At 40.4% G+C, this 26,022-nt stretch overlaps 1 protein-coding gene and 1 pseudogene across 4 annotated transcripts in view; one reads left to right on the plus strand and one right to left on the minus strand.

Annotated features, from left to right (window-relative positions):
* Nucleotides 1-26,022, plus strand: part of AUTS2 (activator of transcription and developmental regulator AUTS2) — a gene marked incomplete at its 5' end in the record, with an annotated part of 1,127,567 nt that overhangs the window by 31,005 nt on the left and 1,070,540 nt on the right. The gene's annotated exons all lie outside the window — the stretch shown is intronic.
* LOC308518080 (heterogeneous nuclear ribonucleoprotein D-like) lies at nucleotides 17,841-18,994 on the minus strand (annotated as a pseudogene). Its single transcript has 3 exons — nucleotides 18,863-18,994; nucleotides 18,515-18,802; nucleotides 17,841-18,262 (listed from the first exon to the last, which is right to left on the minus strand). The product of its transcript is annotated as a heterogeneous nuclear ribonucleoprotein D-like (transcript).

Here is a 26,022-nt window from a genome sequence, read left to right on the forward strand (position 1 = left end):
TGAGCACATAATAGATACTCAATAAATGTGTGATTATTAGTGTTGATTACTTTTGAGTCTTGGATCCCCAAGAAATCAGAAAGTGGAATAAGTCTATAGTCAGAGCTCAGTACAGGATTAGAAAGGTAGGAATGTAAAAATTGATTGTCAGATCTGTCTCTTAGGCTTTATTCTATACATTCTTATTCTCACTCAAATTTATGTTCACATACATAAGTTTGAACCACATATATAACTGAGCCAGTTCCTTAAAATCGTTAAGTATTTAGAATTCCACACTTAAAAGAGATTTTTAAAAAAATCTTTACCTGAGGATATGTTTTTATTGATTTTGAAAGAGAAAGAAACATCGATCAGTTGCCTCCAGTATGAGCCCCAACCAGGGATAGAACTCACAACCTAGTTGTGTGCCCTGACCAGGGATCAAATCTGCAACCTTTCGATGCACGAGCCAGCACACCAATCAACTGAGCCACCTGGACAAGGCAAAAAGAGAACTTAAAAAAACACGCAACATTTTTATTGATTTCAGAGAGGAAGGGAAAGGGAGGGAGAGAAACATCAGTGATGAGACAGAATCACTGGTAGGCTGCCTCCTGCATGCCCCACACTGGGGATTGAGCCCGTAACCCCGGCGCAACCTGGGCATACTAGTATGTCCTGGCCGGGAATAGAATTGTGACTTCCTGGTTCATAGGTTGATGCTTAACCACTGAGCCACGCCGGCTGGGCCAAAAAGAGAATTTTAAGGAAGAGCACAATACTTAAATTTTCACTTGGGAAATGTTAAATGGAGTGAAACTTGAGACGTGTTTATTAGTTACTGCTTTCGAAAAGGAAGGAGATTTCACCACAGATGTGATTGCTAAAAGATATCTGTCTTTTTTTAAAAATCTTCTTTAATTTTTTTTTTTTATTGATTTCAGAGAGAGGAAGGGAGAAAAGAGAGATGGAAACACTAATATGAGAGAGAATCATTGATAGGCTGCCTCCTGCATGGCCCCTACTGGGGATTGAGCCCGCAACCTGGGCATGTGCCTGGAATGGAACCTGGGACCCTTCAGTCCGAAGGCCGATGCTCTATCCATTGAGCTAAACCAGCTAGGGCATGAAAGATATCTGTCTTAATCAAATACAATCCTAATCAACTACATGTGGGTGGAGGGAATATTGGAAGCTTTTAATGAGTGGATGACTGTCATTAACAGGCCTGAGGGAGAGGGATCAGAACTGAAGGAGTGGCCACAAACCGTGCTACTAGTAAAGGAGACAGGGATCTAGGAATGTTTCTCCTGAGGAAGATACTGTTCAGGACTATACATGGTGGCTGTTTTAAAGTACTATTTATAGTGTTGATTTCAGGAAGAGGGATTTAGATACAAGTGGTCATTCCTTCTTCCATTGGAGGTACAATTGGAATTCTATAGAAAAAATACAGATTTCTAAGAGTGCTGTCTCAGAGTCTTAAGTTCCAGTTGCTGAAGGTGTTCAAACAGGCTCATTTGTCACTCATCTGGATTATCCGAATGGGGGTTCACATCAGGGATTATTGATCATTGAATGAATTCTCTCCATTCCAAAGGGACTATAATTATATAAATTTCAAGGCAAAGTGTAAATCTAGTCATGGTTCAAAGTCCAGATCTGTTCCTAATAAATTCATTTTTTTTAAAAAAGACTTCAGTCTTGGGTGCTGTTCACTTAGTATTTAATCCCATGCCATGGCATAATGTGTATTGAATTGGAATGAAACTAAACTAATATAGTCCTCTAGGTGTCTAAGTTTCTTCTCATAGACTGAGTTCTTAAAGGTAAGGACACTTAAAAGCAATATCTTGACATTTTCCTTATTGGAGTTTGCCTGTATGTTTGGAAATCAAAATGGGAATTGAGCTCAGTCATTTGGGATATACAGGTTTTCATTTTAAGTCACTTGAGTGACATCCTAAAGGAAAATGTTCATGCTTTACTTACCAAAGGACACCCCTCCCCCTTTTAAAAGAACCACAACTGCCAGTTTTGAGGCTGAAAAATTTATTTTGTAATGACTGAAAATGTGCCTGAGAGTATAATATAATCTCTATTTAAACAGATTGGAGATGCATCATTACAATAAATGTATATTTTGTAAAAGGTTTTTTTTTTTTTTTTTTTTTGCTGGGGGTAGTTGAGAAGCAGGAGGTGTGTATGTGGGGCCAGTCTTACTAGGAAAGCTGAAATGAACTCTTGAGCTTCGAAGTACCAGAGGGCATTATGGATTAACATCCTGGCCCTAATTCAGCGTCCTGTCTCTTCAGACACTTGGCACTGATTCGTTCATTTCAGAAATGAAGTTTTAAGGATTGAGAGAGAATGGGAGAGCATCGTTTTCTCTGCCAAGGGAGGTACTTAAACTGGGAAAAGAGGAGGGGATGTTAACAAATCAAGCGTTGGCAAGGAAATCTGTCATGAATCAGCAATGATTTGTAAAGCCTCTATTGCTGTCTATTTTACAAAACTAAACATTTGCCACTACCAACACTTGTCTCTTGCTTACCTTTAGGATCAGCTTCAGGTCCCTCTATGGAGGGAATGAGTTCTTTTTTGCCCATTTTGACAATATTAGGTAATTAATTTACAACTAGCTCAATTAGACTCTAGCCCATACAGTGTTTGCATGGCCTTTTAAAGAGCCTTTATTTTGATGCCAGTTGAACTGGTTGTAGCAGGGACAGCCAAACAATTTACATTTATCTTTGGCAGGACACAAGGGCTCTGCCTTCATATGGACAGCTGCTTTTTTTTCCCCTTCCACCAAGTCTGGTACTGAAATGCTGTATGCATGTTTTAATTTTCTAATTTAGAAACTGTTGAAAATGATAAAAGCCACATATATTATTGTAAATTGGTAGATAAGAAAGACAATAAAGATAACATATAATCTAATACTACCAAAATCATTCACAACCTGGCATTTGTCCTATATGTTTCTTCCATATAAGGGAATGCATGAATCTGTGTATATAAATGGTTCTATAGGTTGTTTTTATAAAAATGGATCAAATCATACAAACTGACTTGTAATCTACTTTTTTCCTACTTAATAAGTTGGTAATACTTTGTCATGTCATAAAATACTGTCCCATAGCATTTTAAATGGCTTGTATATAAATTCATTGTGTGGCTATACCAAACATATTTAAACAATTTATTATTGGACAATTAAACTAATTCCAGGTTTTTCACCTTACAACCAACATTGTGATATGTATTCTTGTTACTGAGTTATTTTTGTTAAGTTCTTTATTTCAACAGATAAATTTTTAGATTACTTTGTCTGAGACATGTGTTTTTATTTTTGATGCATATTTCCAAATTATATTTCTCAAAGGTTTTACCATTAATATTCACTAGCAGTATATGAGAGTTCTATGTTTATTCTTGCTAGTCAAGAGTACAATATAGAAAATATTGACTAAGAGATGAGTTATATTACAATCAGTGATTTTGCTGTTGCTTCTGAAATTTATGCAACTTTATAAATAAACTAGAGGCCCGGTGCACGAATTTGTGCACAGGTGGAGTCCCTTGGCCTGCCCAGTGATCCGGGCTGATTGCGGCTGACTTGCCCAGTCCCGATTGGGGCCAATTGGGCTGTTCCGGCAAGGGGGATGGACCACGGGAGGCTGGCCGGCAACTAGAGGTTGGCTGTGGGAGTGCACTGACTACCAGGGGGCAGCTCCTGCATTGAGTGTCTGCCCCCTGGTGATCAGTGCGCGTCATAGTGACTGGTCGACCAGTCATAATGGTCTCTTAGGCTTTTATATATATAGATGCTCTGTTCCCAGTATCAAGTGGAAGAAGCCAGCTTACCTCATGATACAATAGAGTTTGATTATTTTAATAATGGTATTTTTTTTGTAAAGGTATGGAATAAAAAGTAGCTGTTTATTTTACAGAAGTGGTTTATTTTTCTCTCAAGGAAAATTCAGAAACAATATTTTTCATATGAATAAGGACTAACCTAAGGAATATAGATATAAAATCAAAACAAGAAGTGGATAGCTTTGCTCGGTTTATGAAAAAATGTATTACCTTCCTGAGGTGGCAAAGCCCAAGGATTGATTGTTAACCCATGACTAGAGGAGAAGGATAAACTCTGGCATCTCCATCTAGGGTAGCCTTGGGGAAGCTATCACAGCACCTTGTCTAAATTTGTGTTAGGGTATCTACTGCATTGTTCTGTATTTTCCTTACTTGTCTAAACCACTAGGCCAGAACACCCAAGAGCTGGTATTGAATCTTATTTTCTGTGTTTGCAGTGTCTGAAAGTTGTATATGCAGTTGGACTCACAGCCAGGTGCTCATTGTTCACTGAATGTATAGTATAGATTTGCAGGAGAGTTAAGATTAAAAAAAAAATCTTTCAGAATATCTGGGATACCCCCGCCCCAATTTTATAGCTGAGGAAACTGAGGCTCAGAAAGATTAAGTAACATCTTGCTCAAGAGCAAATTAATGACCAAGCAGAAGTTGGAGTTCTCTTATCAAGGTATATCCCAGATTGTTACAGTACTAAGATTTTTTCCAGGATGGTACTTTGTACGGTTACATTTAAAACCAGTTGTAAAATCCTCATTTCATATGCAGTGCAGCTTCCTTAATTCCTCTTTTTCTTCTCTGGTGACACCAGCCTCAGTTTTTGTAAAATTCAACACGCACATTATTTTTTCTTTCTCTAATATTTTCACCTCTCCAATTTCATTCTCAGTAGATGTTTTAATTTTACTCCCAACAGTATTGCTATTTGGATGTCAAAATGCATTGAATTGACCTTTTATCGGAGGTCTCACCTCCCCTGGAAATGAGGAATTTAGCCAGGAATTGAGGCAGGTAAAGCAAAAGCTTTTCCCAGGGCCCAGGTATTGCCCTTTGGCCTACCTGTGATTTGATTCACAGTGGGGTGCAGATATGTCTGCTTCCTAGTGGAAAGCAGCTTCTGAATACAGTTTCTGTTTGGAACTTTTCAGTTTGCCAGTTCTAAATAATGTCTGCAGCGAAAGTTGGTAAACCAGGAGAAAAGGGGAATTAAAGAGAAGTTTTAACATTTGTGTATTTTAATTTTTTTCCAATGACTTTTTTCTTTCCCCCTTAGTGAATTGTCACAGAGTTTTATTAAAATTGTAAGTTCTAAGAATTAGACACCATGCTAGTTAGACCAGTCTGGGATAATGTACTCTTAGGTTCCATAATATTTCATAGTACATCTCTTTATTGTATGTTAAATGATAGGGAAGTATAATAAAATGTACCTAGAGAGTACTTATCTATTTTATGTCCTGTAACATTCAGTACTTGATGCAAATGTAGCAGATCCTGCCTCAAAAAAGAACAAAACTGGTTATAGCCCAAGAGGAGGATGACAAGTTCTTTGTTGCTGACATAAATTAAGCAAATCATGGAATTTGAGACCCTAAGGGGCCTTCATAACCTCTAGTCCAACCCCTTCTAGATGGAGAAAGAATTAGCTTGTGGTCCAGGGTCATTCAGCAGGTTACAGAGAGCACTCTGTGGGCTGAACCTAGGACTGACTGAACGTCCACTCTGCTAGGCTTTTAATTTTCTGATCATATTTGAAGTATTTATTATAATCCGTCTTCAGAAGAGCATACTCTTTGATGTTTTGTTGGCTTGAAACCTGTTGTTGTGCCCAAAGGCTACCCTGTTTCTCATTTTTCCTGGTTGCCCAGGTTATTCCATGATTCTATAAAGGTGGGTTTGGATATGATCAAAATGATAGCTGTGCTGTGACAGTACTTAGAGAATTGTCACTGATGAAATAACTTCTTACCTTCTTTAGAAAGCAGTGTTAGTTCATAAAACCATTGACTCTGGATGGAGAGAAGCCCCAGGTGGCAGATGGTCAAGGCCTTTTGCAGTTGCATTGCTGTCTTTGCTATCTCTTGCAGTCTGTATGACCCTTTTTAAAAAAATCATTCCTCGCTGAGGACATGTTTTTTATTGATTTGAGAGAGAGAGAGAGAGAGAGAGAGAGAGAGAGAGAGAGAGAGAGAGAAAGAGACATCGATCGGTTGCCCTCCTTATGAGCCCCAACCAGGGATCAAACCCGCAGCTTAGGTTTATGCCCTGACCCGGAATCCAGCCCACACCCTTTTGTGTGTATGTGTGTGTACGGGACAGCACTCCAACCAACAAAGCCGCCAAGTTTGGCACAGCCAGTATGATCTTGGTCAAGCACTTAACCTCTTTGGCCTCAGTTTCTTCTCAGGAAATTCAAGGGGATAAAGTAGATGATTTCTAAGGCACCTCCTAGGTCTTGTCTTGAAAAATTATTCTTCAAAATGAGTATCTTTATAGAAGTTTATCCACATGATCAAATAACCAAACATGGATTTCAGCAGTCCATTTTATTACTGTTTTGATTGATTTTCATGGGAATTTGGAAAATGTCTACAGACTTGACTATGATCTTATTGCTAGCAGTTATTTACAGAACACCCACCAGGTGCTTGGGGCTATAAAAGAACTAGTGTCCAGCCTCAAGGAGACTAGAAAGACTTCTTTATCTCCCAGGCTGGGGATGGAGGGCATTCTTCCCTTCCACTGGATTTAAGCTCTGTGAGTGCAGGGCCTTTGTCCCTTTTATAGTGCAGGGCTCAGTAAACACTGGTTGTATGAATGAAACAATGAATCCACTTGTCAGTCTTGCTTATATTTACTGAAGATTTCCCACTGAGATTTATTGTTTTCTTCAGCCGGTAAATGCTGTTAACTTGAATAAATTTCCCAGAAAGTATTCCTCACCTTGTGTAGAAGAATGAGACCAAGATGCTCTGAGGCTAAATGAAAAACCCATAAATACCACATTTCTTTCTTGGAAATTCACTTTAATAGTACACATTGAAAGCACTGAGTTGTCTGCCTTAAAATGACTTTGTTTAACTAAACATTTCCCAAACTAATTTGAACTCAGAATCCTATCCATTCTACTCCCCCAGGGAATAGTTGTTAATATCCTGCAGAATTGTGACCTATGAAAGGGAAAGGTTGGTATAGAGAGTAGTAATATGGAATAAATCAAAGCAGCAACATTAGCTAAGAATAATTAATTACATAGTGATGGAACTTACGTGTTAAACACTGCTTCTGTCAGCTCTGTGTGAAGTCGTGGTAGACTGTAGGTGTTTTTTTTTTCCTTTAAAAAATTACTGTCTTGCTTCATTGGAGATTTAAGGTTAGGTGGTACAGAGATTAATGGAAGTTGCAAGTGATCGAATAGTTGTTTTACCGTTATGGAAGTTGAATGGTAGAGTTTTAATTTCTGTCAAAGGCTGCCCAGCTAGGTACTGTACTGAAATAATGATGAAAGGTGTCTGTGTTGTATGTGCTCCTTAAGGAGCTGGCTGTCCAGTGGAGGAAGAAGACAGGTAAACAGATTATAGCAGTAAAGAACTCAAATGAGTAATGAACAGAAATAGGACAGAGGGAGGAATGATATTTTACCCCCAATTTAGAACAGGGTTACTGTTTATATAATAAACCAAAACCATATTAGCTGGATCCTCTATTGATCCTAAACCAGGGGTGGGCAACCTTTTTGTGAGTGCGTGCCAAAACCAGCAAAATCTCTGACTCAAAATTCTTCTCCAACCCTAATTTTTTGAGAACATGTTACGCCTACTTGATATCTCTTAAGGTGTATGTATGTGAAGAACCTTGAAGAAATAATAAAATTCATTCGAGCGACAAAAACACAGTATATGATGATGAAAAATACATTTATTTTTTTAATGTACACATGTTATGTAAAATTATTTATTTATCTAAGATGCACCTACACTGAATTTATCTGAAAAATAAAGAAGTCGATATTAAGAAAATAATTGTAAATGGAAGATTATAAGAGAGGGTTTCGCATGCCAGCAAAAGTTACTGGAATGCCATGTTTGGCCCGTGTGCCAGGGGTTGCCCACCCTGTCCTAGACTAAGTTCTACTCATACATCAAAACTCAGATGACTAGGCTTCTATATTCTTTCCTTGCTCTAGAATTAATCTTATCATTTGTAGTTCGAGCCTTGCTTACACCTTTGTTCATTGGCCCTATGTTCCTATATCTCCAGGGCCTTGCAGGCACAGCATGTACCAAAATCCACAGTGCACACTGGCTGTTTTGTTTAGACAACCATGGGAGCTACGAAAGGTAACAAACTCACTTTAAGTAAATTCAATAAATAAAAATGGGTTTATACAAAACATAGATTGAGAAGATGTAGTGTTATTAAGAGTACATATGGCTTCTTTTATCCCCCTTCCCCTCAGTCCCCCTAGCTTTCCCCTCCTTGAGTGCCTGAATATGACTCCAGTTTAAAGAATTCAATTTCCTTTTTTGTAGAAGCTCAACAATTCCATATCATGAAGTGTTTTTATTTCACATAAATGTTTTATAGTCATTAGTTTTTGCAGGACCTTTCTCTTATGTCTTGCATTTCATTTGGAATATCCTAAGCATAAGTTCAGTTTGGTATTCTGTCCCCTACTAGTGGTTGTATTTGATGCCCAAGGTCAAGGTGTTGATTGATGAGGAGATTTCCCTTTAAAGTATTTGTAGCCATATGCAATTGAGGGGGCGGACTGATTCTCAATATGGTGCAATGGAAATAACTCAACTGGAAGGTAACCTAACTTGATTTTGTAGTTCATTTTCTTTGTGACCTTGGATAAGTTACTTAACCTTCCAGAATTAGCACAATTTCTTCTAATGCTGACATTCCATGATTCTCGGGGGAGGATTCACTTCCGTGGAGAAGCTTTAAAAGTGGATACATTTTTAGGTTAAATGGCTTCGTTCATTTAGTTCCCCTACTCCCTCCCCAACCCGTTTTGGAGCAGTAACACTGCTTGTTATGTAGTAAAACTATATTACCCAGGACTCTCAAAAGGCTACAGTTCTTATGCTATTTTTTTATTTTTTATTTTGGAGTGGAGACAAAAAGAAAAAAAGACAGTTAAACAGCTTGTTCATATACATGAATCAGGACAAATTCATCCCATTTTTCTACATAGACCATATACATAACTATATTCAGTGAGGTGCTATGAAGTCTTAACTGCAAAAGAAATATTTGGTTGGTTTGCCATCCTCAATCTAGGAAGAACTGTACTTGATAGATACATTTTGAGTGTTTTCATTTAGAGTTGAGATAAGAAATTTCCTTGGGTGGAAAAACCTTGTGTATAGGAAGATGGCTCCTAGCTTTTGTATGAATACATTGTGTATCCTTGAATATGTCACTGAATCTTTCTGAATTTCAGTGCCCTCAATGGTTAGATTTGATAACATTCTGATTATGAATAGCTCTGTGATTATACAATTCCAGGCATTTATTTTAGGCTCCTTCCTGTTCTTTTCCTTGAAAGATTAACAATATCCCTATTTCCTCCCCCACATACTCCAAGACAATTGTTGATTTCTGAGGGAAAGGAGAATTTAAAAATTTTAAATGGTACATTCAAGAAAATTACCTTGTATTAGTTATCTACTGTTGTATAACAGTATTACCACAAATGTAAAGTGTTTGTGGCTTAAAATAACATATTTATTATCCTACAGTTTCTGTGGGCACAGGTTAGTTGGGTTCTTTTTTTTTTTTTAACGTTTTCATTACTTTTATAGAGAGAGGAAGGGAGAGGTAGAGATAGAAACATTGATGAAAAAGAGTCATCAATTGGCTGCGTCCTGCATGCCCCACTGGGGTTCTAGTGTGCAACCCAGGCATGTGTCCTGACCAGGAATGGAACCAGTGACCTCTTGGTGGATGAGATGATGTTCAACCAACTGAGCCACACCAGCCAGGCTTAGTTGGGTTCTTTGCAAGGCTTCAGTCAAGATGATGTTGCCCAGGGCCCGAGTCTCATCTGAATGCTTATCTGGGGAAGGGTCTGCTTCCCAGCTCACTCAGGTTGTTGATGGAATTCATTTCCTTGCAGCTGTAGAACTGAGGATCTTATTTTCTTACTGACTAGGGTCTCTCTACTCCTGGAGGCTGCCCACAGTTTCTTGTGACGTGTGGTTCTTTCACATGGTTGCTCACTTTCCCATAGCCAACCAGAGAGAAAACAAGGCAGATACCACAGTTTTTTTGTCATGTAATCATGAATATCTGTCATCTTAGCTGTATCCAAGAGGTTAGAGGCAAGTCACAGATTTCTCCCACACCCAAAGAGAGAGGATCATACAAGGGAAGAGCATGGACACCTTAAAAGCTTGTCAGCCACACCTATGAAAGATAGAAACCATAATTAAAATTTTTTGTTTGTTTCTTCTTTTGCATCTGTGCTTAAATATCTTACTTTATAATAGAGCCTCAATAACCATTGACTAATTGACTGAAAATACTTCTGTTCAGTAAAGCTTCTAGCCCTATAGTTGTTGGTTTTTTTTCCTCAAATACGTTTTTATTGATTTCAGAGAGGAAGAGAGAGTTAGGAACATCAGTGATGACAGAGAATCATTGATTGGCTGCCTCCTTCATGCCCCACACTGGGGATCGAGACTGCAACCTGGGCATATACCCCTATTGGGAATTAAACTGTGACCTCCTGGTTCATAGGTTGACACTTAATCATTGAGTCATGCTGGCTGGGCCCTATGGTGTTTTTGTATTAAGCTCTCATCAGATATAGGTGAAAGCAAGATTTGAGGCCTTTTCAATCTTTTGCTTTCCTACCCAACACTCCAGTAGCAGCATTTACTTAATATGAAGAAATTCCCTACCATAGACTGAATTATGTACCTCCATTCATATGTTGAAGGCCTTACCCCCAATGTGATGGTATTTAGAGATGAAGCATTTGGGAGATTATTAGATTTAGATGAGACATGAAGCCTGAGCCCTCATGTTGGGATTGGTACTCTTATAAAAAGAGGCACCCTGTGTCTTTGCCCTTGCCATGTGAAGTTAGAGAGAGATGTGGCAGTCTATAAGCCAGGAAGAGAACTCTGGTCAGAGACGGACCATGCTGGCACCTTGATCTTAGACTTATAGCCTCCAGAACTGAGGAAACAAATGTTTGTTGTTAAAACTGCCCAGTCTATGGTATTTCATTATGGCAGCCCGAGCTGACTAAGTCTTCCCCTCCCCACCATCCTCTTATTCTGTGTGTATCAAAAGCAAGAGATAACAACTAAGTACAAAGATTGCAGGATAGCAGTGACCCCCTGGCAGCCATTGAGCTGGTGTTTAATTGCAACCATACCCCTTCTTTGCTCACCGTTAGTCATAGCTATGTGTAGAGAATTCCTAGACTTTTTTCTTTCTGGGAAAAATGATGATCCAAAACATAATGCCCTCGGTTTTTAAGTGTCTGATTATCAAGCAGGAACACTTAATGAAGAAAAAAATGTTGCTTTAAAAAAGCCTCAATGGTAGAAACTTACATAGTGAATTCTAAATTTCTTATTCCTGAGTTTTATTTTTTTTTAAACTTTTGAAATTCAGTTGTTTGTCATTCGTTTGTTTGTTCATTTATTCATTCATAGGTTGAGATGTAGAGGTCTCTCAGGATCCTTCCCCTGGTGTTCTACTTTTCTGACTGTGATAAACTTGCTTTATCTCTCTAGGTTTCCTCTTGGTAAAGTTGCGATATTGACATCTATCTAAAAAGAATGAAATAATTACATAAAGCTCCAAGCACATAATAGGTGCTTATTGAATGACAATTTGACTAATTGTAGAAAAATGATTGAAATGTTACATTTATTCAGTTTCATTTTTCATACCAGCAATGGTATCATGATATAATATAGTAGAAGTGAATAAGATTATAGGGGTGGAGAAGGAACCAAAAAAACAACAAAACAAAACAAAACTAAACAACCACTGTCTTCCTTCTGCTTGAAAACAAATATTGAATTCCTGATCAGGTGTTTAAAAAATATTTCTAAGCCATATAAAATTTGTTTTTGATAATTGCAAATTATCAAGCAGTAAAAGTCATATATATGTATATATGTATATGTATATGTATGTGTATATAGATATAGATATGGATATAGATATATATATATATGTATATATATTTTGACCTGGCATTTCATTGCAACTTAAGAACTCACAAGTGACTTTAGAGGGAGGATCTTAAATTTTAAGAAGTCCATCCCTTTCATTTTATAGATTTGGAGGCTGAGAGCTTTGTGCACTGACATATAATTAGAGGAAGGAAATAGGAGTCATAAATCTTATCTTTTATACAAGCTCAACATTTTCAGAAATTTCATTGGAAGAAACTAAACAAATTTAAACCTGTGAAACCCATTGGGGTTAGCCTGAAATACCTCCCCCACAGTCCCCCACTCTCCCATGTGTCATCTCTGCTTTGAAGAGATTGTATAGTTGCATTAGGAGTCAAGTGTCAGACTCCCTCAGTGTTCAACACTCAGTTTCCTACTTAAAGGTGGATTGTATGGGTTTTTTGGGAGGCTAGGGGAAGAGAGGAGTGGAAAAGAGACTTCCAGCCTGGGGTTCCTGCTGTTCCCTTCCAGGGGTGGGCAAACTTTTTGACTCAAGGGCCACAATGGGTTCTTAAACTGGACCGGAGGGCCAGAACAAAAGCATGGATGGAGCGTTTGTGTGAACTAATATAAATTCAAAGTAAACATCATTACATAAAAGGGTGCGGTCTTTTTTTTTTTTTTTTTTTTTTTTTTTTAGTTTTATCCGGCCCTCGGGCAGTAGTTTGCCCATGGCTGCGTTAGGCGCAGTGATTCTCAACCTTCTGGCCCTTTAAATACAGTTCCTCATGTTGTGACCCAACCATAAAATTATTTTCGTTGCTACTTCATAACTGTAATATTGCTACTGTTATGAATCATAATGTAAATATCTGATATGCAGGATGGTCTTAGGTGACCCCTGTGAAAGGGTTGTTCGACCCCCAAAGGAGTCGCGACCCAGAGGTTGAGAACCGCTGCCTTAGGGATTTTAGGGCCTGTGAAAACACATTTAGTTCCCTGAATGGCAACACATAAATAGCAATGAACCTTAATTGAAAAGGTGGAGACCCAATGGACTAGCAGTCAGGACTTTATAGAAATGACTAGTGGCATGGTGGTGTCTGCTGATATGGTCTGGATTTTTCCCCCCTACACTTTTCCCACTCCCCACTTCCTGGGCTGGAATTCCTAGAAGGAAGGAAGGAAGGGAGGGAGGGAGTGAGGAGGGAAGAAAGGGACCATTAACTAAACTAGGATTCTAGGATTTAATACGGAGCGTTCCTGGGTGGACTGGAATTTCAAAGGAATGAGAGGTCCCCAAGCATCTTTAAAACCAGTATATTACAACCTGACTGCTACCTGCAGTTTGCCAATTACCCAATTATGACACAAATTTGCACATTTTTTTTTAAAAAGTAGGCTGCTACTATTCTTCCTTATACAAGGATTTTAGTCACTGTACATCTTGTGTCTTTAAATAATGTATTAGGAACATTTTCAAGTCTGTAAGTGCTTTTTTAATGAGAGTGTGAAGATTTTAATGGGACTAGATTGCTTTTCATGACATTTCAGAGTGACTTAATTGTAAAAATGTTGAGAGTCTGTATTTTAAAGTTTGCTAAGTATGTCTGCTATGGATTATAGTCAGACACTTAAAAGGATGGATGGATGGAGAGTGGAACCAGATAGCTTTTTCTTCACTACTTTCCTCCAAATATTGGCTCTTTGCAAATAAGGTTATACCAAACCTGGCACAGGTCAGGGTTCTCTTGAACCTTTTAATTAAACAATAGGAACTGAGACCAGTAGGGAAAGTTTCAGAGACAGTTCCTTTAAAACTTACTTGGGCAGCAATATATGTCTGAGGGCATTTCCTATCTCTTTTTACAGAACCAGGAGGCCAGGCTACCTTTCTTTTTTTATACTCCCTTTTAGTCCCTGAACTCTCTTCTCTGTTCACTTAAAAACATATCTGTCTTATTATGTCTCATTTCTTTTGCAATTAATTTCATTGTATTTCTAAAATATTGTTACTTCCAAATAACACTTTACTATTTTAGTGATGAGAATTTTAGACTCATCATGAAACTCGGTTTTTTTATCTTCAAAACAATGTGGTTATTTAGAGGTCTTTTCCTGCACAGATGTTCTTAGGGTTCTAGAACCTGCAGCAGACTTCTCAAAATTATATCTGACTAGGGCCCAGTGCATGAATTCGTGTACCTTGAAAGGAACTGTGGGCCCTGAGGCTGCAGTGGGCATAGGGGCGGGTCTCGGTCCATCCTCTGCACCCCCACCTGGCCCCTCCCACAGTGGCCCTGGTCTCCTGTCTGCCGGCAGCCCCACTCCCACCACTGCCACTCCCACGAGCTGGCCCCAGCTTGCACCTGCTGACAGTGTGGTGGCAGCCATGTGTGCGAGCGGCGGCTGCTGCCCTGATCACCCCTCAGGAGCAGGGGGAGGTGGAGAAGCCTTCAGGGGCGATCTGGACTGGCAGCCACCACTCGCACCCGCTGATGGCCCCAAGCGATCAGGGGCCGAGTGATCGGGGCTGGCTCTGGGTGCCGGCAGGTCGTGTGAGTGGCGGCTCTGGTGCTGGTAGTGGGTGCGAGTGGGGCTGGTGCTGGCAGCAGGTACAAGCACCTGGCAGGACCACAGCACGTGGGAGTAAAGAATTTTCAGTAACCACCAGAGGCTTGCCCTGATGACAGCGACCAGCACCCCACCTTGGTCTGGCGTCCCCACTCAACTGCTTCACCATCCCACCGCAGCTGATGCCCACCATGTTTCGCATGTGCCCCCTGGTGGTCATCGTACGTCATAGCGACTGGTTGTTCGGTTGTTTGGTTCTGCCGTTTGGTCTATTTACATATTAGGGTTTTATATAGAGAGATGGTTAGGCACTTCCAACACCACTCTTAGTCAGGGTTTGTATTAGTTTCCTAAGACAGGGATTACTGTAACAAAGTGCCACACACTGGGTGGCTTAAAGCAACAAGAATACATTCTCTCACAATACTGGAGGCTAGAAGTCGGAAAATCAGCATGTCAACAGTGCTGTGCTCCCACTAAAACCTGTAGGGAATCCTTCTTTGCCTCTTTCTAGCTCTTTGGCAGGTTTTGGTAGTTCCTTGCTTAGTAGCTGCTTAGCTCTAATCTCTGCCTTCTTTGTGAATACCTTCACCTGGTGTTCTCCCAGTGTGTCTCAGTGTTCACATGGCCATTGTCTGTGACACCATGCATATTGGATTAGGGGCCCACCCTATTCCAGTATGACCTCATCTTAATGAATTACAGCAAACCCTGTTTCCAAATAAGGTCACATTTTGAAGTATTGAGAATTAGGATTTCACTATATCTTTTTAAAAAAATTAAATGTATTGGGATAATATTGGTTAATAACATATACGATTCAGGTATAAAATTCCATAATTCATCATCAGTTTATTGCATTATGTGCTCATTTCCCATACTCTAGTTTCCGTCCATCAGTATATATTTGACCCTCTTTACTCCCCCCCCCCCCTTCCTCTTTGGTAATCACCATACTGTTGTCTGAATCTATGAGTTTGTTTTAATTGTTTATTTGTTGCTTTCTGTTTTACATTCCACATATGAGTGAACTCTTATGGTTTTTGTCCTTTATTGTTTGATTTATTTTACTTAGCACTATACTCTCGAGATCCATCATTTTTTATGGCTGCGTAATAGTCCATTATATGTATGTACCAGGTCTTCTTTATTCAGTCATTGGTTGAAGGACACTTAACGTTGTTTCTATGTCTTGGCTGCTATGAATAATGCTGCAATGAACATAGGTATACATATATCTTTATGAATAAGTGTTTTCAAAATTTTCAGGTAGATACCCAACAGAGATTGCTGGGTCATATGTTAGTTCTCTTTTTAATTTTATTGAGGAACCTTTCTATTGTTTCCATAGAGGCTTTACCAATTTACATTTCTACCAGCAGTGTATGAGGGTTCCCTTTTCTCTACATCCTCTTTAACACTTCTTATTTCTTGTGTTCTTGATAATAGCCATTCTAACAGATCTGAGGTGTTATCTCATTATGGTTTTAACTTGCATTTCCCTTATAACTGGTGAAATTGAACAACTTTTTCTGTATCTGTTGGTCATTTGTATGTCTTCTTGGGAAAAGTGTCTGTTCAGGTCCTATGACCAATTTTAAATTTTTGTTGTTGAGTTGTGTGAGTTCTTTATGTATTTTGGATATTAGTGTCCCCTATTGGAAGTATTGTTTGCAAATATCTTCTCCCATTTGTTTGGTTGCATTTTTGTTTTGGTGATGATTTCTTTTGCTGTGCAGAAGTTTTTTAGTTTTATGTAGTCCCATTCATATCTTTCTTGAAGGGACACATTCAACCCCTAATGGGATTCTATTTCATAAGGTATCCAGGGAGATTCTGTTGTAGCCTGCACAGGTTCCCAAAGCATGGTTCCTGGTCTACATGCACAGAATTCCTGGGGAGCACTAAAGAAATTTTATACATTATAAAAATGGTTTAAAGAAGAAATATAATCCCCAAACGGATGTACCTACTACCCAGTTTAAGAAATAAAACATTACCAATACCTCTGAAGGCCTTGGAAAGCTTGAGGTATTTATTTAAAATACAGATTCTCCTCTGAGCAGTTAGGTCAAGGAGATCCAAGACAATGAGTTTTAGAATTTGGTAAATTTTCTTCTTTTTTTCTTTTATCCCAAGGTGGTGTATTTTTTTTTTAAAAAGAAATATATTTTATTGATTTCAGGGAGGAAGGGAGAATGAGAGTGAGATAAAAACATCAGTGATGACAGAGAATCATTGATTGGCTGCCTCCTGCAGGCCTCACACTGGAGATCGATCCCACAACCTAGGTATGTGCCCTGACTGGGAATCAAACCTTGACCTCCTGGTTCATAGGTTCACGTTCAACCACTGAGCCACGCTGGCCGGAGAAGGTGATATATTTTTTAGAAGATCTAGAAGATGTAACTGTGGAGTGAGATGGGATTTTTTTTTCTTTTTATTACAGAATAAAAACATGCAAGGGAAGGTTTAATGACATTTTCCCACACTGTAGTAGAACAGTCATCACTCTTCTTCTTTTTGGGATGGTTTCCTGAAAAATATCACTTACAGTTTTTTGATCTATCTCAGATCTGTGGCTTAGACAGAATTTTAGTGTTACACTCTTGGATTTTCATGAGATAGGTATGTATGTATGAAGGTAAGTGACCTATCATTGATTATGCTCCTTAAAATCTTTCCTTTGGGAGTTTTGTGAAGATTAATGTCTGCTAGATGATTTTAAGTTTGTGAAATGCCTTGAGTTCCTTGGGGGAAGCGTTACATAAATGTAAATAAATTATGCAGCACCTGAATTTGGTTGTTTATCATTTTTTATGGTGGGTTTTAATGAACAACTCAGTGCTATTTATGTTGGGTGACTAGGGAAAGGTCTTAATCACTCAAAGGTGGTTCAAATAAGTAGGCAGGAGCAGCATTTAGGCTGGTACCCAGGAAGGAATAAATAAGCAGGACCTCTTCTGTAAATTAGGAAATTTGTCATTTTCTTTTCTTTTTTTTTTTTACATGAGGAAGCATTTATTTGAGGTTTAACATGAATCATACAAATAAAATTTGTATTTGTATAAACACAAATTCATAACAGCAAAGGACAAAGTAAAAACAAAGAAAACTAATTGGCAGCTATCTACTTGTAAAGTAGAAAGTCTTTTACAAAATAATCATCTTAGATGAACAGAAGACCAATCTCTAATGTCATCCTGCAAGATGGTTGTTTTAGCAATCTCCTTCTATTTCCTCTAGTGTACTCTTTTAGTGTGGCTGATAATTGTTTTGATGATTGCCACTCTCTCGAGATGCCTTGCAGTAAGTACTCTGTTGGTCGCTGTGGTCTGCATATTTCTGTCCATATTCATAGTTCCCATAGTTATACCCAGTATAATCATAGCCACCACAGACACTATAGTTTTGATCACCACCATAGGCACTATTGTAATTTTCATATCCTTGATCATAATAGTTATTATATCCTTGGTTCCAGTTTTGGCCCTGACCTCGTTCATGACCCCTAGTACCTCCTCGTCCACCAGCTACAGCACCTCTTCCTTCATTTTATTGTTGCTGTTGCTGCCTGTATACCTCTTTGGGTTTTGTAACTTTGATCTCACACTTCCCAGAATCAATTAGATGATATCTGCTTTCTAACAATTTCTTTACTGCCTCTTCATCTTTATCTATATATATAAAAGCCCAGTGACCAGAATGGCAGAACGACCAGAACAACTGACCGCTGTGACGTGCACTGCAGCAGCTGACCAGCCCAATCTGGGCCCCGGTTGCCCCCCCCCCCCCCAACTGCCCACGGCCCCTCCCCCCGGCTGGCCAACCTACTACAGCCCCTCCTGCCTGCTGGCTGGTCCCTCCCCCCCACCCCCACCCCCCCACCCCCATAGGCCTCGATTGTGGGCCAGGCTGAGGGATCCCACCTGTGCACGAATTCGTGTACCAGGCCTCTAATGTGATAAAACATAACCTCTTCTTTCATTTGTTGCTATATCTAAGGGAAGTTCAATATTTTCAATCTCTCCAAAGTATTTTTTAATTTGTTCTTCAGAAGTAACTAGTCTTACATCTACCCACAAAAACTTTTTTTGGGGGGGTTCCTCCCCTTTTAAAGCATGGGTCCTTTGGGGAGGTCTATCAATTTGCCATCCAGTTTGTGTTCCTTCAGTTCCAAAACCTTATCACCACTATCAGCATATTTGAAAAGATGCCTGGGTTGTGGGCTTGATCCCCAGTATGGGGCGTGCAGGAGGCAGCTGATCAATAATTCTCTCTCAGATCCAAATCCTCCTGATCTTCCGGTGACTAGATCTGTTTTAATTGTATAGTCTACAACTTTCCCAAATGGATACACATATTCAGTTAGATCTTTCTTGTATCCAGCTCAAGCCTACAGTAAACATTTTACCGTCATCCTGCTGATTTGTTTGCACGTTGATCTTGGATCCCTCTGCAAATTCCTCTGTGTTGCTGTAGTCATTCATGTTCTTCACGGTGATGGCTGTTTGGCAGGGCGTGCTGGGTGCAGTTCTAGTCGCCCGTCTCGGTGGCAGAGCTTTGTATGGAGCTGGATTTAAAACTGTGACAGAAGAGCGAATTGGTCATTTTCCGTGGCACTTACTGAGCTGAGCTCTGGGTTAATGCCTTCTATGAGTTTACAGGGTGCTGTTAGAGACTCAGCCTTTTTATTTATTTTTAACCTATTTACAGTTTGTCTCAGACTTTCAGATACCTTGGACCTCTTCAGTTTTCCTGAGTAAGCTGGAAACATTTTTTAAAAAAAGGTATTTGGGGAGCAATGAGGCTTCTGACAAACCACCTTAACTTTTGGTATGCTGTGCTTCTATAGCTCAAGGAGCTAGGTTCTAAACTACCTCCCTTTTTTTGCCTATTACACAGAGCTTTGTGCTTCAGTAGGTGACACCATCCTAAGTCCGTTGAAGAGTGGAGATGGGAAAGTAAACCCCTCAATCTAGTTGCGCCTCCTTGGTTTGCTGTGTTGTCAGAGTTTCATCAGTATGCTTGTTTTTTGCCCTGTTGTTCTGTGAACAAAGAGTTACTTTATCCCCTTCCCATGGCTGACCCCATACTTGTAACTTTCCTCATTTATTCACCATTTCTATTAAGCACTGTTTGATTCTAAGCAGTGGACATGTGTGAGTTATACAGAGTTCTTGATGCTATGGAGCTGTCCAGTGGAATATATAATTATTAAAGAAAATAAAAGTCAGAACCAATAGCCTAATAGTTATAATTAGATGAGGGGTGTAGTAGTGGGACTCTAACCCTGCCCTGGCTGTTTTGAGGAACAATAATTCAGCAAAATCTGGGAGGATCCCTGGGAATTAGGAAGGAAGGCGAAAGAGCAGGGTATTTGTCTTCTAGGAAGTATACCATGAAATTAGTTTCTATTCATTTCTCTGCCCTTCTCCTTCTCTACGCTGTCTTATGGAGAGGCACAATTTCAGCTATCCAAAGTGGGCCAGTTTGCTTGGGTGATTGGAGATTGGGGGCTGTAGGAAAGGGGTGGGAGTTGAAGTTGAATATAAGTTAGACAGCAAGAGATGGTAGAGTAGTTTTGTTTCACTGGAATGAGTAACATTAAATTGGGCATACTGTTTCTCTAAATTGTGCTCTGGTAACTTTTTTGGAACTCTAGGGCTATCTATAGACCCTTGAGGGTCTGGAGTGGGTTAGGGGTTTGGGAGAGATACACTTGCTGAAGGAAGTCCTTCTCTGCACTCTATCTGTAGGAGACAAGACAAGTGGGGATGTGCCCGCAACCAAGGTACATGCCCCTGACCGGAATCGAACCTGTGACCCTTAAGTCCGCAGACCGACGCTCTATCCACTGAGCCAAACTGGTTCGGCTCATTCTTTTATATATATACTAGAGGCCTGGTGCACAAAAATTTGTGCACTTGGGGGGGGCGGCGGTCCCTCAGCCTGGCCTGTGCCCACTCGTAGTCTGGGACACCTCGGGGGATGACCACCTGCTGGCTTAGGCCTGCTCCCCGGGGGATTGGGCCTAAGATGGCAATCAGACATCCCTCTGGCAGCCCGGCAGCCCTCGGGGGATGTCTACTTGCCAGCGGGGAGCAGGCCTAAACTGCAGTCTGACATCCTTAGCGCTGCTGAGGAGACGGGAGAGGCTCCCACCACCACCGCTGTACTGGCAGCCATCAGCCTGGCTTGTGGCTGAGCAGAGCTTCTCCCATGTTAGAGCGCCCTGACCACCAGAGGGCAGCTCTTGCATTGAGCATCTGCCCCCTGGTGGTCAGTCTGTGTCATAGTGACCAGTTATTCCCAGTCCTTATGCTGTTAGGGTCAGTTTGTATATTACCCTTTTACTATATAGGATAGAGGCCTGGTGCACGGGTGGGGGCCAGCTGGTTTGCCCTGAAGGGTGTCCCAGATCAGGGTGGGGGTCCCGCTTGGGTGCCTGGCCAGCCTGGATGAGGGGATGATGGCTGTTTGCAGCTGGTCACACCCCCTTCAGGGTGGGGGTCCCCACTGGGGTGCCTGGCCAGTCTGGGTGAGGGGCTGAGGGCCATTTTCAGGCTGGCGGGTGACTGAAGCTCCCAACCTCTCCTTTTCTTCTTTTTTTAAAAATTCTGGGATTTATTTACCTTCTGTGGCTGTCACTGGAGCTGAGAGCCGGCTTTAGCTCTGAGGCTCGGCTCCAACTCTGAGACCTTGGCTGTTGAAAGCAAGTGTCTGGGCTTTGTTTAGCTTCTATAATTGAAACATAGTTGCTTAGAGTGCAGCTCAGAGGCTGGTAGTGGCAGGCGGGGAACCTTGGCTTCCTCCATCACTGGAGCAAGCAAGCAAGCAAGCAAGCCTCCTGTTCGCTTCAGCTGCCTGGCTGCCGGCCGCCATCTTGGTTGGCAGTTAATTTGCATATCGCCCTGATTAGCCAATGGGAAGTGTGTCGGAGGTATGCTTAAATACCATGTTTGTCTATTATTAGATAGGATACACACATTTTATTGATTTCAGAGCGGAAAGGAGAGAGAGAGAGGGAGAGAGAGAGAGACATCAATGATGAGAGAGAATCATTGATCAGCTGCCTCCTGCACGCCCCACACTGGGGATCGAGCCTGCAACCCGGGCATGTGCCCTGACTGGGAACCCAACCATGACCTCCTGGTTCCTGGGTCAATGCTCAAATACTGACCCATGCTGGCCAGACTCTTCTTCATTCTTATATTCCCTTCCCTTAGATGAGACTCTGCCACCAGCTCCTCATAAGTTTACTGAGTAAAATATTTTTTAACCTGAATGCTTTTCTTAATATTTAATTAGGTTACGGATCACTGGGAATATAGATTTGGTTCAGAGTGAGGTGTTGGAGGCAGCGTTGCCCCAGGTAGTGTTACACAAGGGGCCAGGCTGCCTGGTTATGACTGGTGTAAAATAGGGTGAGGAACAATCCTATTTAGATACACTGAGGACATTTCTGGTAAGTTGTGTATCCTCTGTGGCTAACACCTTTGTTAGCTACCCTTCCTCTGATAATCAGTGTTTCCTTTCTGGATCTCTCATTGCCCTCTTGAGTTGCTGGGAACAACTTTTTCTAAGTCACTTAAGTGACTTGAAAGTGCTGTTAGCAGAACCTGAGGAAATATTTCTTGTGGTAGGAAGGTGACCATTTTGCTCAGTGGTTAATACTTGAAACCAGACCTTCTGGATTGTTTGAGCTAATGTGTTCTGGAGAATTCTCCTAAGCTGGATGCATTTGGTAAATGCAGTCATGGTTCAGTAGGCTAAGAATCCGGTGCTACACATAAAAGGACTGACTGTTCCTGTCTTGAGGTAATCAGAGATACCTATGAATTTGGACAAGAGGTCTGTTTAACCTCTTTATCTTACAGATGGATGAGCAACTGTTAAGTTCAGAGAAGTTAAACAGCACATTCAGGGTTGATTCAGATATTTAGTACCTGAGTTGGCACTAGAATCCATGATTGCTGCTCCTTCTGAGGCCTCAGTAAATATTTGTTCAAAGACTGTTCCATTCTTACTTTGAGGGTTATCATCTGGCCTTGACCTGATGGAGTTCATGAAATGAAATATATACTTCTCCTTTGACATTGTGGACAATGAGGAGCTAAAGTGGACAGATTGACTAACACAGTTCTGTCCAATTGAAATATGGTGAGCCACATGTGCTGTATTAAAATTGAAAAAATAAAAAGAAAGAGGTTAAATTAAGTTTATTAATTTACTTAGCCTTAGATATCAAAACCTTTTTAATCATTTCACCATTTCAATACAGAAATATTAGTGAGATATTTACTTTTTTGTTCAGTGTAGCTACTGTACTGGATAGTGCAGGCCTATAAAATGTACTAGCCTATACATTTAATTTTTATTTTCCTTTTTAGGTTGCTTTAGCCCATACTATTTAACATACAAAGTTGGTGATTGGTGTGGTGGTACGAATTTGGGGTGTAAGCTGACTAATTAGCTTTAGTGTATAAGTTAAAGGGGCAAACTCATAATACTCCAACATGGTTTACTGTAGACATCTGTCTTCATTCTGGGGGACAGAAATCACCTTGCACCAAAGACATGGGCTGTCAGTTAAGGATAATTTCTCTGCTATTGACTCAGTCTTGGCTTTGACCACCTGTACGCACAGAGTTTGTTGCTGAATTAGAACCTTGCTCCTCTTACAGGGAATTAGGAAGGAAAGTGTGGGTTTTTTAGTAAGATTACTAATCAACATGTAAAATCCCGTGCAGTTTCATTAAAATCTAAGCAAAAAGTAGATAACTTGATCATTTCTTAGCCTAGGTAGATCATAGCAACTAGCAAATCAAGGCAGCAAAAGACCCACACACACTTGTAGTCAGGTTTGCACTAGTTTCTAGATAAAGGGTAATATATATTTGGTCTTCAGGGTATGATTTGAATGGAAGTTTTTCCTTCATTTTTAAGATCCCTGCTCAGAGTCCACTAACAGAATACAAGGAGACAGCCTTGATTAGATTAGGCTAGATTGGATTAAATCAAATGGTTAAAGCCTTTGGAGCCTCTAGCTTGTAGGAGACACCATAATGGCCTTCATTGCATCCCTAAATCCTATTACTTAGTTAATCTTATTGAAGAATTCAGGTCTGCATAAAGGAGCATTGCCCTGTACTCTCTGTGGCGGTCTCTGGCCCTTAAGGTGAGCTGACAGATAAGAAGTTTCTTGGAATAGGTTGGTTATGTTGATTTGGGGCAAGTTATTCTAACTAATTTGAAAGTAGTAGATACCTAAGTTGGTAGAGGGAGTATTTCACACAGAAAAGTAGTCTGTCTCCTGGCTGCCCTTCGGCTTCGTGGCTGTTAGTATCTGTGGCAGGGATTTTTAAGGCAAAGAGAGTCAGGAGAGATGTGTGTAAATAGTTGTAAAATTGGCTGCACTGTCATTGTGGCAGGTGTGAGGGTGGATGGATGGGTTGGAGCTTTATTTTTAAGCTTTGTGAAATCATCTCTTACATCCTATATCCATTTTAGAGGCTGTCATTAAGAATCATATGCTGAGTATATAGTACAGTTGAGACACTGTGCTAGATGTTGGGAATAAAATAAAGAATCGTGGGCCCTAGCTGGTTTAGCTCAGTGGATAGAGCGTCAGCCTGCGGACTGAAGGGTCCCAGGTTCGATTCCAGTCAGGGGCATGTACCTTGGTTGCGGGCACATCCCCAGTGGGGGGTGTGCAGGAGGCAGCTGATCGATGTTTCTCTCTCATCGATGTTTCTGGCTCTCTGTCCCTCTCCCTTCCTCTCTGTAAAAAAAAATCAATAAAATATATTTTAAAAAAAAAGAACCTTGGAATTTGGGAGCTGGAGGCATCTTTATCTGTGATTTCCTGGGCATATTTCTAGTTTTATTATAAGTGTGAGTTGTCTCTTGCCTATTTCTACAGTGACCATATTTTTCTGAAGCAAAACATTCTTTTTGTCATATGATTTTTTTCTAATTTGTGAATTTATAGACAGGCAAAATTTTACAAAAGCATATAAATTATGTCAAATTTTATTATAGATTTAATGTCTTTTGGAAAAAAATGAAAACAAAAACAAGAAATTGGCACTGTCCAGTTCTTGGATGCTTACTGCATCCACAATGAAGACTGGAGGGTCTATGAAACAAAATAGTAAATTTGACCTAGAACTTTGCTAAAGGTATTTTAGTTAGACATCAGCAACTTCATATGTGATCATTACACACTGAATTGGCCTCCTGTGATGTGGGGAATGTTTTTTCAGGCATCTTTAAAAATCAGGTGGATACTGCCTCAGCTAGGAGCTGATCGTCCACCATTCAGATTCTGTGAGTTAACTGGTTCACAAGCAAAAAGTGAGGCATCTGATGTTCTGTCTGGTACTCGATGAATTGCCATGAGAAGATTCCTGCATCCAAGGGGCTGAGGTGACACTCTGGCCAGGGGCCTTTCAGTGCTTTCTATGGAATGGGGACTTCTTTCTTCATAGAGCCTAGGGGGCTTGTCGCTCTTCATTTATTCCCCCATGTGGGCTCTGCCAGTTCTTAGGTCAAGAAAATGAGTTAAGCTTAGTTCCCTATTTAACCTTTTTGGTGAAGTAGCCCTGCATCTGTGTCCTTTCCCTAAAGACAAGAGAATTTCAGGTGTGGACCAGACGTGGAGTCTGAAGAGCAGTTATGAGAGATTAATGGTTTTGATTTGTTTTTAAGAAGAAAAGTACAACTAGCCCTTTGGATGATGATAATATGTCTCTCCAACCCTCCTGTGTATCAAGTGTGCAGTGTTCTCTTCCTGTATAGCACTTGTATTTTCAAGAGCTAGGGTCATTGACAGAACACTTCTCACTCTTGAGTTTCAGAGCACAGCAGAGTACACAATCTGAAGCAAGGGATGTAATTTTCTCTAAGTGTACTAAGAATTGCTTTAATACTCTATATGTGCATGAACATGCTCACACAATTGTGTGTTTTTCCCATGCTCCTTGAAGAGGAATAGCCCTCATTTTACTTTTAATGATTCCTGACTGCTCACTTCTCCAGGTTACCTTTTTAGGAAACAGCTGCTGGAGAAATGTGTGCTCATTTTGTCCTCGAGAACTTTACTCCTGTGGCCCTCTGACCTGAGGCTCACCCAGCCTGCCCTCTTCTCTGCATCAGCCCAGCTTTGTTCTTCCGGGTCTCTTGTTCCCACTCTGAAGGAGACCTTCTTGCTTCAATTTAGTATCTATTTCTGTTGAGGCAGTTCCACATTAGAAGAGGCTGGGGAGGGAATTTTAAGGAGAAAATTGGATCTGGTTAGGAGAAATTTATAAAACTTCTGTATTATCTGCTAATGGTTCTCAGATGCTTTGGGGTCACAATATGAAAGTTCTGGTGGACTGTGAGAGCTGATCTTACCAGCTGTCAGGCAGCCCTGACTGCTTTTCTGTCTGTC

Source organism: Myotis nattereri (assembly GCF_964212035.1).
Source record: "Myotis nattereri genome assembly, chromosome: 4".
Classification (NCBI taxonomy): domain Eukaryota; kingdom Metazoa; phylum Chordata; class Mammalia; order Chiroptera; family Vespertilionidae; genus Myotis; species Myotis nattereri.